Here is a 13,699-nt window from a genome sequence, read left to right as displayed (position 1 = left end):
AAACCCTATTCAGTACCTGTATGAATGATCACTTACATGCTTCTTTACATTCAAACCCTATTCAGTACCTGTTACATGAATGATCACTTCCTTGTTTCTGCAGCATACAAATCAGTCGGGAACAAACATACGACTTACCATCACTATGCTGTAGTATGTATGTATGGTCAGTCTCAGTCTGTATGGTCAGTCTTTCCCCCGTCACCTCACAAATTGGAACTTGACCATATAACTGGTTGTGATAAAAGTCTAGGTGTGATAAAAGTAGGTCTTGTAAGACTTGTTCAGTTGATTGTGATGTCAAGAAAGCAGAGCAGTGCGTTATCACAGATAGACCTCTCACCGACAGTTTCAGGTTGGATATTCGACGGATATTCACCTGTAGTTTTCCTTACGTCCACCAACAGCAGTTAGGGACCTTCAACATACTGACAAATCAAATTTTTCAACTTTAACCATTACTCCTAAAACTTTCAAAATGGGTTGTAGCTAACCCGATGGCATAGACACACATTGCACACACTTTTTTGTTGTTGATTTACATCTCACACTATTTTAAATGATTTATTTACATTTTTGAATTTCAATAGCTCATTGGTCATATGACCTACTGACTTCAAACAAGGTTCAGAATGTCCACTGATTACCCTTCTATATTGCACACCCTTTAGTTTGTCCATTTTCATCTCACAAGATTTTACAGGAATTTTTCCAAATTTCAAATTTCAATAGCTCCTTGGTCATGTGACCTACTGACTTCAAACAAGGTTCAGAATGTCCACTGACCACCCTTCTATATTGCACACGCTTGTTTGTGTACTGTAAAATCACATGGTGTAACGTACATTTTTAATAGTTTTACATTTCAATAGCTTGGTCATGTTAGTTACACACCTAAGAAGCGTGCAGTGGATATACACCCATATTGCATAACCTCTAGTCATGTCTCTTCTATATTGTTGTACATTAATATTAGTTTGACAATTAGGGGGTTCAGTCCAGTGTTGTTTACCCTTTTCTTTAATATTTATCTATCTATAATAATTGGTAGTTCTAAGTACCTATTTTCCCTGTTTTGTATTTTGCTACAGTATTTAACAGCGGTACACAATAGGAGAGAGACAGATAACATCTCCTTTCATTGTTAATATCAACCATAAAGGAAAAGGGCAAAGTACGAGAGTCATGTGTGGAGGTCTAGCCCGGGGATGGTAATAGAGGGGAGGTAGGTGAGGCGACGTTGGCTCCCTCTGCTGGGAACACGGGAGCTGGGCACCCCGACACGGACAGCTCTAAGTGGGGATAGTTAGAGGAAAGTGCCAACCAGCCGTGGAGGCCAAATAAAAGGATCACGGTGGCAACACCGCGAGAGGGAACGGGGGAGAGACCAACACCAAGCCACAGTCGAGAAGTAGGACCGAGCCTAACCCAAGTAATTTTCTTTGTAACGTTTTTTTTGCGGACTAAAACCTCCCTGTCTCTGTGTCAATCTCTGCAAGCTCAACCCAACACCCCACGGTTTACCACGCATGTTATTAATTGTCCAAAGCAGGGATGGAGAGTGAGCTAGTAAGGTAGGCTGCAGTGGGTTTGCTGGTCAATACATATACTGAACATGTAACCAAACAAGGTTCAGAATGTCCACTCAGTGGGCCTACACATTGCACACCCTTTAGTTTGTCCATTTTCATCTTGCATGTTTTTACAGGAAATGTTCTAAATTAAAAATGTCAATAGCTCCTTTGAATACATCCCGGATTGAATACATCCCTGAAACTTCTTCATTTCATACCTTCGGAGGCACAGCACGACAGAACAGGAAACTATAATATATCATAATATAGGACATTTAGCAAACACTTTTATCCAAAGTGACTTAGTCATGGATGCATAGATTTTGTTGGCCCCAGGAATCCAACCCACTATTCTGACATTGCAAGCTCCATGATCTACTCACTGAGCTGCAGTGGATCACCAACGGAGAGCCCATCAAGTCCAACGCCTCAACCACTTGGCTATCACAGCTGCTAGTATAGCTAGCATATCTGTATATCTGATTGAGCATATCGATTTTTTGATTGTCTTCGTCTCATCCATAGTTTACCCTATAATCAGTACTTTGGCGGTGTCCCATCGATGAGTAAGGAGCAGCATCGTGAAAATCAACGGCTTTCCGAGCAGCTACTGGGGCTGGGGTGGTGAAGATGATGACATTTTCAACAGGTAAGAAAATGTTTAACCTCATAAACATGTACCACATCGTAACTCTTGACCTTACTAACTTTTGCCTGCTCATAAAATCACATGATGCACACTGGATGATGTCATCAGTATCTCAGGATGATGTCATTGGAAACACATCTTTCACTTAACACTTATCTTTTCGACTACAAAACATAGAAACCTGCCGTTGTCTCATGTTATGTTGACATTGCGGTGGTGCTGGAGATCCTCTCCAGCATTTTGTTTTTAAAAAAGGGTGATTTTTTTCCCTTTTAAAATCAATTTAATCAAATTCCTTTCACTGGTCTTATTTCCATAGGGTGAATAACAGAGGAATGTCCATCTCTCGTCCGGACGGCGTAGTCGGAAAATGCCGGATGATCCATCACGAAAGAGACAAAAATAACAACGACAATCCTCAGAGGTAAAGCTTTAGAACAACTGTGTTCACTAAGTTCCCCCTCAAGTTTTGAACTACAACCTGTTCCCTAACTATACTCCAAATGTTGATGACAGTTGATTATTTTGCCCTGCAGGTTCAAGAGAATAGCTCATATGTTAAAGACGATGGATACTGATGGCCTCAACTCTCTCGAGTGCAAAGTTGTCGCAGTTGAAAAGCATGACCTGTTCACAAAGATTACAGTAGATGTGGGGATGCCACCCAAAGATAAAGAAGACATGGACAAAGGATGAATGAGGAAGAGATGAACTAGCAGGGCCGGATTTTGGGCCCCGGGGCAAAACAGCGAATTTCCTTAAATTAAACACTATTCAAACAGAGAACAGGAGATGATTGTGGACTACAGGAAAAGGAGGACCGAGTACGCCCCCATTCTTATCGACGCGGCTGTAGTGGAGCAGGTTGAGAGCTTCAAGTTCCTTGGTGTCCACATCACCATCAAACTAGAATGGTCCAAACACACCAAGACAGTCGTGAAGAGGGCACGACAAAGCCTATTCCCCCTCAGGAAACTAAAAAGATTTGTCATGGGTCCTGACATCCTCAAAAGGTTCTACAGCTGCAACATCGAGAGCATCCTGACTGGTTGCATCACTGCCTGGTACGGCAATTGCTCGGCCTCCGACCGCAAGGCACTACAGAGGGTAGTGCGTACGGCCCAGTACATCACTGGGGCTAAGATGCCTGCCATCCAGGACCTCTACCCTCTGTAGTGCCTTGCCGTACCAGGGTGTCAGAGGAAGGCCCTAAAAATTGTCAAAGACCCCAGCCACCCCAGTCATAGACTGTTCTCTGAACATACCTAATTAATAGGTGTCTGTATGTAGCCTCACTACTTTCATAGCCTCGCTACTGTATATAGCCTCGCAACTGTTTTTCACTGTCTTTTTACTGTTGTTTTTATTTCTTTACTTACCTATTGTTCACCTAATACCTATTTTGCACTATTGGTTAGAGCCTGTAAGTAAGCATTTCACTGTTGTATTCGGCACACGTGTCCACTGACAACATTCCACAGGCCACAAATCAACAGCCTGATCAACTCTTTGCGAAGGAGATGTATCGCGCTGCATGAGGCAAATTGTGTTTTTTTCAAAGGTATCTGTGACCAACAGATGCATATCTGTATTCCCAGTCATGTTAAATCCATAATATCCATAATACATTTATTTAATTTGCCTGATTACCGATGTATATGTGTGTAGCACACTGACTCCCTGGAACATGTTGAGAGTTCAGGTTGTGCGCCAACTGAGACATTAAAATACCATGCGCTTTGCGATTCGCAGACCAGGTGGCGTCAGCGTGCATAATCTGCAGCTGGATGCTTCTCAAAAAAGGTGCTATCTAGAACCTAAAAGGGTTCTAAAACAGTCCCATAGGAAAACCCTTTGAAGAACCCTTTTTAGTTCCAGGTAAAACCCTTTTGCTTTCAGGTAAAACCTTTTTGGGTTCGATGTAGAACCCTTTCCACAGAGGGATTCTACATTGAACCCAAAAGGGTTCTACCTGGAACCAAAAAGGATTTTCCTATGGGGACAGCCGAAGAACCCTTTTGGAAGCCCTTTTTCTAAGAGTTTAGATCTGTACATAGGGGAAACATCACCCCAAGCTGAATTCACAGACGGTTTTGGTTTAAGAAGCAGCACATACATACACTACCGTTCAAAAGTTTGGGGTCACTTAGAAATGTCCTTGTTTTTGAAAGAAATGACATTTTTTGTCCATTAAAATAACATCAAATTGATCAGAAATACAGTGTAGACATTGTTAATGTTGTAAATGACTATTGTAGCTGGAAACGGCTGATTTTTAATGGAATATCTACATAGGCGTACAGAGGTCCATTATCAGCAACCATCACTCCTGTGTTCGAATGGCACGTTGTGTTAGCTAATCCAAGTTTATTATTTTAAAAGGCTAATTGATCATTAGAAAATCCTTTTGCAATTATGTTAGCACAGCTGAAAACTGCGGTCCTGATTAAAACTGGCCTTCTTTAGACTAGTTGAGTATCTGGAGCATCAGCATTTGTGGGTTCAATTACAGGCTCAAAATGGCCAGAAACAAATACATTTCTTCTGAAACTCGTCAGTCTATTCTTGTTCTGAGAAATGGAGGCTATTCCATGTAAGAAATTGCCAAGAAACTGAAGATCTCATGCAACGCTGTGTACTACTCACTTCACAGAACAGCGCAAACTGGCTCTAACCAGAATAGAAAGAGGAGAGGGAGGCCATGGTGCACAACTGAGCAAGAGGACAAGTTCATTAGAGTGTCTAGTTCGAGAAACCGACACCCCACAAGTCCTCAACTGGCAGCTTCATTAAATAGTACGTGCAAAACACCAGTCTCAACATCAACAGTCAAGAGGCGACTCTGGGATGCTGTCCTTCTAGGCAGAGTTGCAAAGAAAAAGCCATATTTACATTTACATTTACGTCATTTAGCAGACGCTCTTATCCAGAGCGACTTACAAATTGGTGCATTCACCTTATGATATCCAGTGGAACAACCACTTTACAATAGTACATCTATATCTTTTTTGGGGGGGGGGGTTAGAAGGATTACTTAATCCTATCCCAGGTATTCCTTAAAGAGGTGGGGTTTCAGGTGTCTCTGGAAGGTGGTGATTGACTCCGCTGTCCTGGCGTCGTGAGGGAGCTTGTTCCACCATTGGGGTGCCAGAGCAGCGAACAGTTTTGACTGGGCTGAGCGGGAACTGTGCTTCCGCAGAGGTAGGGAGGCGAGCAGGCCAGAGGTGGATGAACGCAGTGCCCTTCTTTGGATGTAGGGACTGATCAGAGCCTGAAGGTACGGAGGTGCCGTTCCCCTCACAGCTCCGTAGGCAAGCACCATGGTCTTGTACCAGATGCGAGCTTCAACTGGAAGCCAGTGGAGTGTGCGGAGGAGTGGGGTGACATGAGAGAACTTGGGAAGGTTGAACACCAGACGGGCTGCGGCGTTCTGGATGAGTTGTAGGGGTTTGATGGCACAGGCAGGGAGCCCCGCCAACAGCGAGTTGCAGTAATCCAGACGGGAGATGACAAGTGCCTGGATTAGGACCTACGCCGCTTCCTGTGTGAGGCAGGGTTGTACTCTGCGAATGTTGTAGAGCATGAACCTACAGGATCGGGTCACCGCCTTGATGTTAGCGGAGAACGACAGGGTGTTGTCCAGGGTCACACCAAGGCTCTTAGCACTCTGGGAGGAGGACACAATGGAGTTGTCAACCGTGATGGCGAGATCATGGAACGGGCAGTCCTTCCCCGGGAGGAAGAGCAGCTCCGTCTTGCCGAGGTTCAGCTTGAGGTGGTGATCCGTCATCCACACTGATATGTCTGCCAGACATGCAGAGATGTGATTCACCACCTGGTTATCAGAAGGGGGAAAGGAGAAGATTAATTGTGTGTCGTCTGCGTAGCAATGATAGGAGAGACCATGTGAGGATATGACAGAGCCAAGTGACTTGGTGTATAGCGAGAATAGGAGAGGGCCTAGAACTGAGCCCTGGGGGACACCAGTGGTGAGAGCACGTGGTGCGGAGACGGATTCTCGCCATGCCACCTGGTAGGAGCGACCTGTCAGGTAGGACGCAATCCAAGAGTGAGCCACGCCAGAGATGCCCAACTCGGAGAGGGTGGAGAGGAGGATCTGATGGTTCACAGTATCAAAGGCAGCAGATAGGTCTAGAAGGATGAGAGCAGAGGAGAGACAGTTAGCTTTAGCAGTGCGGAGAGCCTCCGTGATACAGAGAAGAGCAGTCTCAGTTGAATGACCAGTCTTGAAACCTGACTGATTTGGATCAAGAAGGTCATTCTGAGAGAGATAGCAAGAGAGCTGGCCAAGGACGGCACGCTCAAGAGTTTTGGAGAGGAAAGAAAGAAGGGATACTGGTCTGTAGTTGTTGACATCGGAGGGATCGAGTGTAGGTTTTTTGAGAAGGGGTGAAACTCTCGCTCTCTTGAAGACGGAAGGGATGTAGCCAGCCTTCAAGGATGAGTTGATGAGCGAGGTGAGGTAAGGGAGAAGGTCTCCGTAAATGGTCTGGAGAAGAGAGGAGGGGATAGGGTCAAGCGGGCAGGTTGTTGGGCGGCCGGCCGTCACAAGTCGCAAGATTTCATCTGGAGAGAGAGGGGAGAAAGAGGTCAAAGCGTAGGGTAGGGCTATGTGAGCAGGACCAGCGGTGTCGTTTGACTTAACAAACGAGGATCGGATGTCGTCAACCTTCTTTTCAAAATGGTTGACAAAGTATCAGACTGGCCAATAAAAGTATCAGACTGGCCAATAAAAATAAAATTATAAGATGGGCAAAAGAACACAGACATTGGACAGTGGAAGATTGGAAAGTGTTACGGGCAGACGAATCTAAGTTTGAGGTGTTTGGATCACAAAGAACATTCATGAGATGGCTTGACGCCATCTGTCAAGCATGGTGGAGGCAATGTGATGGTATGGGGGTGCTTTGGTAGTGGTAAAGTGGGAGATTTGTACAGGGTAAAAGGGATCTTGAAGAAGGAAGGCTATCACTTAATTTTGCAACACCATGCCATACCCTGCTTAATTGGAGCCAATTCCTCCTACAACAGGACAATGATCCAAAACACAGCTCCAAACTATGCAATAACTATTTAGGAAAGTAGCAGTCAGCTGGTAGTCTGTCTATAATGGAGCGGCCAGCACAGTCACAGGATCTCAACCCTATTGAGCTGTTGTGGGAGCAGCTTGACCGTATGGTACGTAAGAAGTGCCCATCGAGGGGAACAAAATGGCGCTGTAGAGAGAACACGGTGTTTCAGCGAGCTCACGCGGTATTCGTAAATGTATATTCTTACATTAATCTCCTAGCTTGAAAAAGTGGTAGAATTGGCTAAATAAGTTACCCTACAATGAGTCTTGGCGACTATTTCTCAAAAATCTCCGACAACATTCCCAACAGAGCTACTAAGAAGTCAACCAAAACCGCCATCCATGTAGATGCGCAGGAGGAGCTAGCTAATGTTAGCGAATCTAACAACATTGCGGATCCAGGCACAATGGACCTGGTGATTCAAAGGATGACGGATAACATTACTAAAGTGATCGATGTTAAGATAAGAACGGTCCTGGAAGCAATAGCAGGCCATTCAGCTGAACTACAGAGGGTTGTCAAACGTGTTGATGAGGCGGAAGGAAGAATTGCTACTGTGGAAACTTCAACTACATCCATGGACACTAAGATAAAAGCACTTGAGAAACAGGTGCGCGAAATGGCGGAGCACATTGACGACTTGGATAATCGAGGACGCAGATGCAATATACGTGTTGTGGGACTCCCGGAAAATTCTGAAGGGACACGTTCAGTAAATCTTTTTGAGGAATGGATCCCTGGCTACCTACAAATGGACACTAAGGCTGGTCGTGTGAAGCTAGACAGAGCACATCGCTCTCAAGCACCGATACCCGGTCCCAATCAGCGCCCACGACCAGTGGTTATAAAGTTCCACAACTTTACCGACAAGCAGCGCGTCATGGATGCGGCTAGAAACATCGGTTCTGACGGTAGTCAACGTAAAGGTCCAAAGGTCTCATTCTTCAATGATTATTCCACAGCGGTTGTACGAAGGCGCAAAGCGTTTGATGAGGTGAAGGCTCGACTCAAGAGAATGAAGATCGACTACGCACTGCTGTACCCGGCCACATTGAAGATTATGGTCAACGGATCGCCTAAAAAACTCTACACATCTGAAGAGGCTGCTGCGTTTATTGACTCTCTCAGGTAAATAACCTTAAGCTGCACCTCCGCAGCATTGGATAACGTCTTATCTTATTTTTTATCTGATCATGAAACAGTGGTGTAAGTTCTCATGTGCTCCTGTTCAGTAATATTCGTATCGTTATTATTTTTCTTGCTAAAGTAACTGCCGCCGTAGCTCAGACTGAGATATGTGTGAACCTATATTGGTGCCCAGGCTTGGTTTTAGGTGGAAGAGCCTCAATCTTCTTCTATTGATTTTAATTTCCACATATATAAAGGATGAGGCTATTGAGTGGCAATGCGGACTTAAGAGTCTACATTGGAAAGTTGAGATCCCCTGCATGTTAGCTAGTGGGAAAACCCCCTTTTGGATCTTTTCATGTTTAATTTTTGGGTTTAGTATAGTTCGAGTTCAGGGTTCATATCGTTTGTTTACGCTCAGTGAGATAGAGGAGAGTTCAACACATGGAAAAAGGTACCACCCCATTTTTACAGTAGGATTCAGTCTGGATATTGAATGGTCAAAGCGCAATGGCAGGTAACAGACTACGTGTATGTACATGGAACATTAGAGGGAGCCATAACCCCATTAAAAGGAAGAAGGTACTGTCCTTTTTGAAAAAAGAAAATATTGATATTGCTCTGTTACAAGAAACTCATTTGAATGATAAGGAGCATCTGAAATTACAACAAGGGGAGGTTTGGTCAAGTGTTTTTCTCATCATTTACATTCAGAAGTAGAGGTGTAGCAATTCTTGTGAAAAAGAACCTACCACTTAAGGTCTTGAAGTGTGTGAAAGATAAATTGGGTCGCTTTGTTATAATTAATGGTACTTTACAAGGGCAGAGCATTTCCATAATGAATATTTACTTCCCCCCTGCCCACCCCCCTGACTTCCTCACTAAGGTACTTCTAGACTTTTCAGAATTAAACTCAGACACTGCAGTGGTTGGAGGAGATTTTAATTGTTTGTTGAACCCCCTTATTGATAAGCTTCCCAGTGGTATAGCCTCACTCTCTCCTCAAGCTAAGTCACTTACAGCTATTTGTGATGATCTGGGGTATGCTGATGTTTGGAGAGCTTTTCATCCCTCCAACAGAGAGTTCACTTTTTTCTCTGGACCTCATGGATGTCAGACTAGAATAGACTACTTTTTTATGCCCAGGACGTCGCTGCAGTCGGTTTTATCCGCTAGGATAGAAAGCATAGTCATATCTGATCATGCGGAGGTGATCCTGGACATAAAACTCAACGGGGCATTCAATCAGTCAAGACATTGGAGGTTGAATACAACCATTCTTAAAGACCATACATTCACATCATATTTTATTACAGAGTTTAAAGCATTTTTATCTATTAACTCTCAATCAACAGATAACCCCTCACTCCTTTGGGAAACCTGTAAGGCGTACGCCAGGGGTCTGATTATGTCATACGCAGCCACTAAGAGGCGGAAAAAGCGTGAAAAGCAAAAAACACTAGAGGGTGAATTAGGAACTAAAGAGAAGGACTACATTAAAACTCCCACTCCTGCCCTATTAAAGGAAATATCAGTCATTAGATCAACGTTGGACTCCCTCCTAACACAGGACGCTGAAAAGAAAATGAGATTTGTCAAGCAAAAGCTATATGAACATGGCGATAAGCCAGGAAAGTACTTGGCGTACCTAGCTAAAAAGAGAGCTGACTCACAGTCAATTGCGGCTATTACTGATTCTGATGGCAGTCATTTATATGAAAATAAATTGATAAATGACTAATTTAAGAAATTTTATGCAAATCTTTATGCCTCAGAACTGCCAAATGACGCACCCAAGTTAATGGAGAACTTCTTTTCTAAGATTGAGCTCCCTACTATCTCCGAAGAACAGAGGTCTCTCCTTAATGCCCCTATTACTGAGGAAGAGATAATGTCCGCAATTAAGAATCTGCAAAACGGTAAGGCCCCAGGACCGGATGGGTTTTGTAGTGAGTTCTATAAAGAGTTCCATGGCCTGATCCTTGAGCCATTGCGTGATATGTTTAACCACTCATTTTCAAATGACCAGCTCCCCCAAACGCTGCGAGAAGCCAACATATCACTTATTCTCAAAAAGGGAAAATGTCCGGAGTCTTGTTCCTCGTACAGACCAATTTCCCTTCTGAATGTGGATAGAAAATTGCTTTCTAAAATTCTAGCCACAAGATTAGAGGACTCACTGCCACTAATTGTGAAAGGAGACCAAACTGGCTTCATTAAGGTACGTAGGTCATGTAACAATGTCAGACAGCTTCTTAATGTAATTGAAGTCTACCAACGAAGTGCTATGGATGGTCTTGTGCTCTCCCTAGATTCTGAGAAAGCATTTGATCGTGTGGAGTGGTCTTACCTATTCTTTGCTCTAAATAAATTTGGTCTGGGGGACAACTTTATAAAATGGGTGAAAGTTTTATATGATGATCCTCAGGCTGCTGTCCTTACTAATGGACTACGGTCAAATAGCTTATCTATACACAGAGGTACCAGACAGGGCTGTCCTTTGTCCCCCCTCCTATTTGCACTTGTTATGGAACCACTGGCCGAGGCCATCAGGGTAACGCCTGCTATACAGGGGCTGCTCATTAGTGATGTTCACCATAAAATAAGCTTGTATGCTGATGATGTCCTGATATTCATTTCTAATCCCGAGACTTCAATCACATCTCTTATTAATATTATTGAGTTATTCAGCGAATTCTCAGGCTACAAGATTAACCTAACTAAATCAGAGGCTATGCCACTTCGTAACCTTCACTCTGTACCTAATACTTCTCCCCCCTTCCCTTTTAAATGGTCTCTCTCAGGTTTTACGTATCTGGGTATATTTGTACCTCCTAAATTCCAACAAATGTACAAAGCCAATTTTGTTCCCTTGTTCGACACAATAAGACAGGATCTGGAGCGCTGGAACTCTCTTCCGATTTCATGGTTGAGTAGAATATCCCTCTTGAAAATGAACATTTTACCTAGGCTACTCTACCCAATCCAAATGATCCCAGTATTACTCTCCAATAAGGTAATAAAGGATGTAAATGGATGGCTAAATTCCTTTATATGGAGTAAACGCAAGCCAAGACTTAAGATGGCAATATTGCAGCTGCCAAGTTCTATGGGTGGCTTGGATCTGCCCAATATCAGGTTCTATCAGTGGTGTGCCCACCTATGTTATATTTCAGACTGGATCACAAACGATGACTCCTCTATTTGGTTAGACATTGAGACTTCTCTTTCAAAATACCCTTTACAGGATCTTTTGTTTTTCACAAATTTCAAGTCTGTAAAAGATCATTGTAACAACCCCATTACACTTAACACACTCAAAGTATGGAGGTCAGTTCAACGTTTCCTGGGAAGGTCCAAACTAACCTCTGCTCTTACCCCAATTCTTAACAACCCAGATTTTGCCCCAGGATTGCTGGATGCTGGCTTTAACGTTTGGCTTAATAAGGGCATACGCAGACTAAATTACTTATTTGCGGATAAGATTTTATTGTCATTTGAGCAGATGGTCGAGAAATATCAACTCCCAAAGCAGGACTTTTTCCGTTTCCTACAAGTAAGACATTATATTCTGAAGAGCACCACCTTAATTGGCAACCCTGATATGTCTGTCATTGAAATAATGCTTTTTTTCCCACAAAGGAAAATGTCTGTAAGTCTGTTTTATGATGCTTTAAGGCCCTTTTCTGCTGTCGATACACAGAGGGTGAAACAAGTGTGAGAGAAAGAACTGTCTGTTACTATTGACGAAGAGATGTGGGAGGACATTTGGAAATATGCAAAAACAATATCTATATGTAATCGTACTAGAGCAATTCAATTAAGAATAATACACCGATTGCATATATCCCCAAATCGCAGACATGCTTTTAGCCCCTCTTCCTCCTCTCCTCAGTGTCTTAAATGTAAAACTGATACAGGCACCCTAAACACATTGTTTATGGTCATGTACCAAAATACAAAGATATTGGTCTGGTGTTCTGCAAGAAATTGAAAAGATCCTAGGGGTCGATCTAGAATTGGCCCAGTCTCTCTACTGTTAGGTCTCCCTAGTAGGCATGTAACTTCTGTGGGTAAGAGGAGGCTTTACAACATCCTCACCTTCGCAGCGAGGAAAAACATACTTTTACAGTGGATTAGTGATAAGGTTCCCTCTATTAAAGATTGGCATAAGATACTATTTGAATGGGTGCCGCTGGAATATCTGACATGTACATTGCATTCTAAGACAGATCAGTTCTACAAAATATGGGAACCTTACCTAAATTACCTAGAACCTGAAGTGTCAGCTATTATGCTGCGAGGATTCTCTTAGAATGGTGATCTATGTATTTCAGAATTACACTGTACGTTCCATGTGGGGAACCCAACTTCTTGGTTTAAACTGAGCTTTTTTTTTTTTTTTTCAATTTTTGTTTATTTTTTATTTTTTATTTCTGTTTATGTTTGTTTAAAATGTATGTATTGAGAGACGCAATGAGGGGGATGGGGTGAGAGAAGCGGGGAGAGGGAAATGGTGTGTGTGTGTGTACGTGCGTGCATACATATGGATATGTGTAAGTGAGTGCTGTTTTTTTGCCTTGTCTTTGTTGTTGTATCTCTTAATATGGGTGAAAATTGTGAAACTCCAATAAAAAAAAATACTGTTACAAAAAGAAGTGCCCATCAAGCCAATCTAACTTGTGGGAGGTGCGTCAGGAAGCATGGGGTGAAATCTCTTCAGATTACCTCAACAATTTGACAACTAGAATGCCAAAGGTCTGCAAGGCTGTAATTGCTGCAAATGGAGGATTCTTTGATGAAAGCAAAGTTTGAAGGACACAATTGTTATTTAAATTAAAAATCATTATTTTTAACCTTGTCAACGTCTTGACTATATTTATTACTCATTTTGCAACTAATTTCGTGTTTGTTTTCATGGAAAACAAGGACATTTCTAAGTGACCCCAAACCTTTGAATGGTAGTATACACTAAACATGATAAGATCACCCTTACCTTTCTGCGAAGTCCAGAGTTCTCTTCCTTTGCGCCGGAAGCAAACAAACAGTATATTAAAATGTTTTTCCAGATCACCTCAAGAATGTTATCACAATCAAATCAAATCAAATTATATTGGTCACATACACATATTCAACAGATGTTATTGCGGGTGTAGTGAAATGCAATGTCAACCCATGAAGGTTTAGATAACATCATAAACATTTAACCAAAATCTCATGTACTGTACATTAAAACCGTTACATCATCTGGCCAC

General features: G+C 42.8%; 1 long non-coding RNA gene across 1 annotated transcript; it reads left to right on the top strand.

The window, feature by feature from the left end:
- The first annotated feature begins 1,889 nt into the window (after positions 1–1,889).
- Positions 1,890–4,047, top strand: LOC123744167 (uncharacterized). Its single transcript, XR_014393041.1, has 3 exons — positions 1,890–2,223; positions 2,543–2,647; positions 2,760–4,047. It is a non-coding gene; the product is annotated as an uncharacterized LOC123744167 (long non-coding RNA).
- Positions 4,048–13,699: the final 9,652 nt, after the last annotated feature.

Source organism: Salmo salar, chromosome 08 (genome assembly GCF_965601325.2).
Source record: "Salmo salar chromosome 08, fSalSal1, whole genome shotgun sequence".
Classification (NCBI taxonomy): domain Eukaryota; kingdom Metazoa; phylum Chordata; class Actinopteri; order Salmoniformes; family Salmonidae; genus Salmo; species Salmo salar.
Note: the sequence above shows the minus strand (reverse complement) of the source record. Positions and strands in the feature narration are given on the sequence as shown.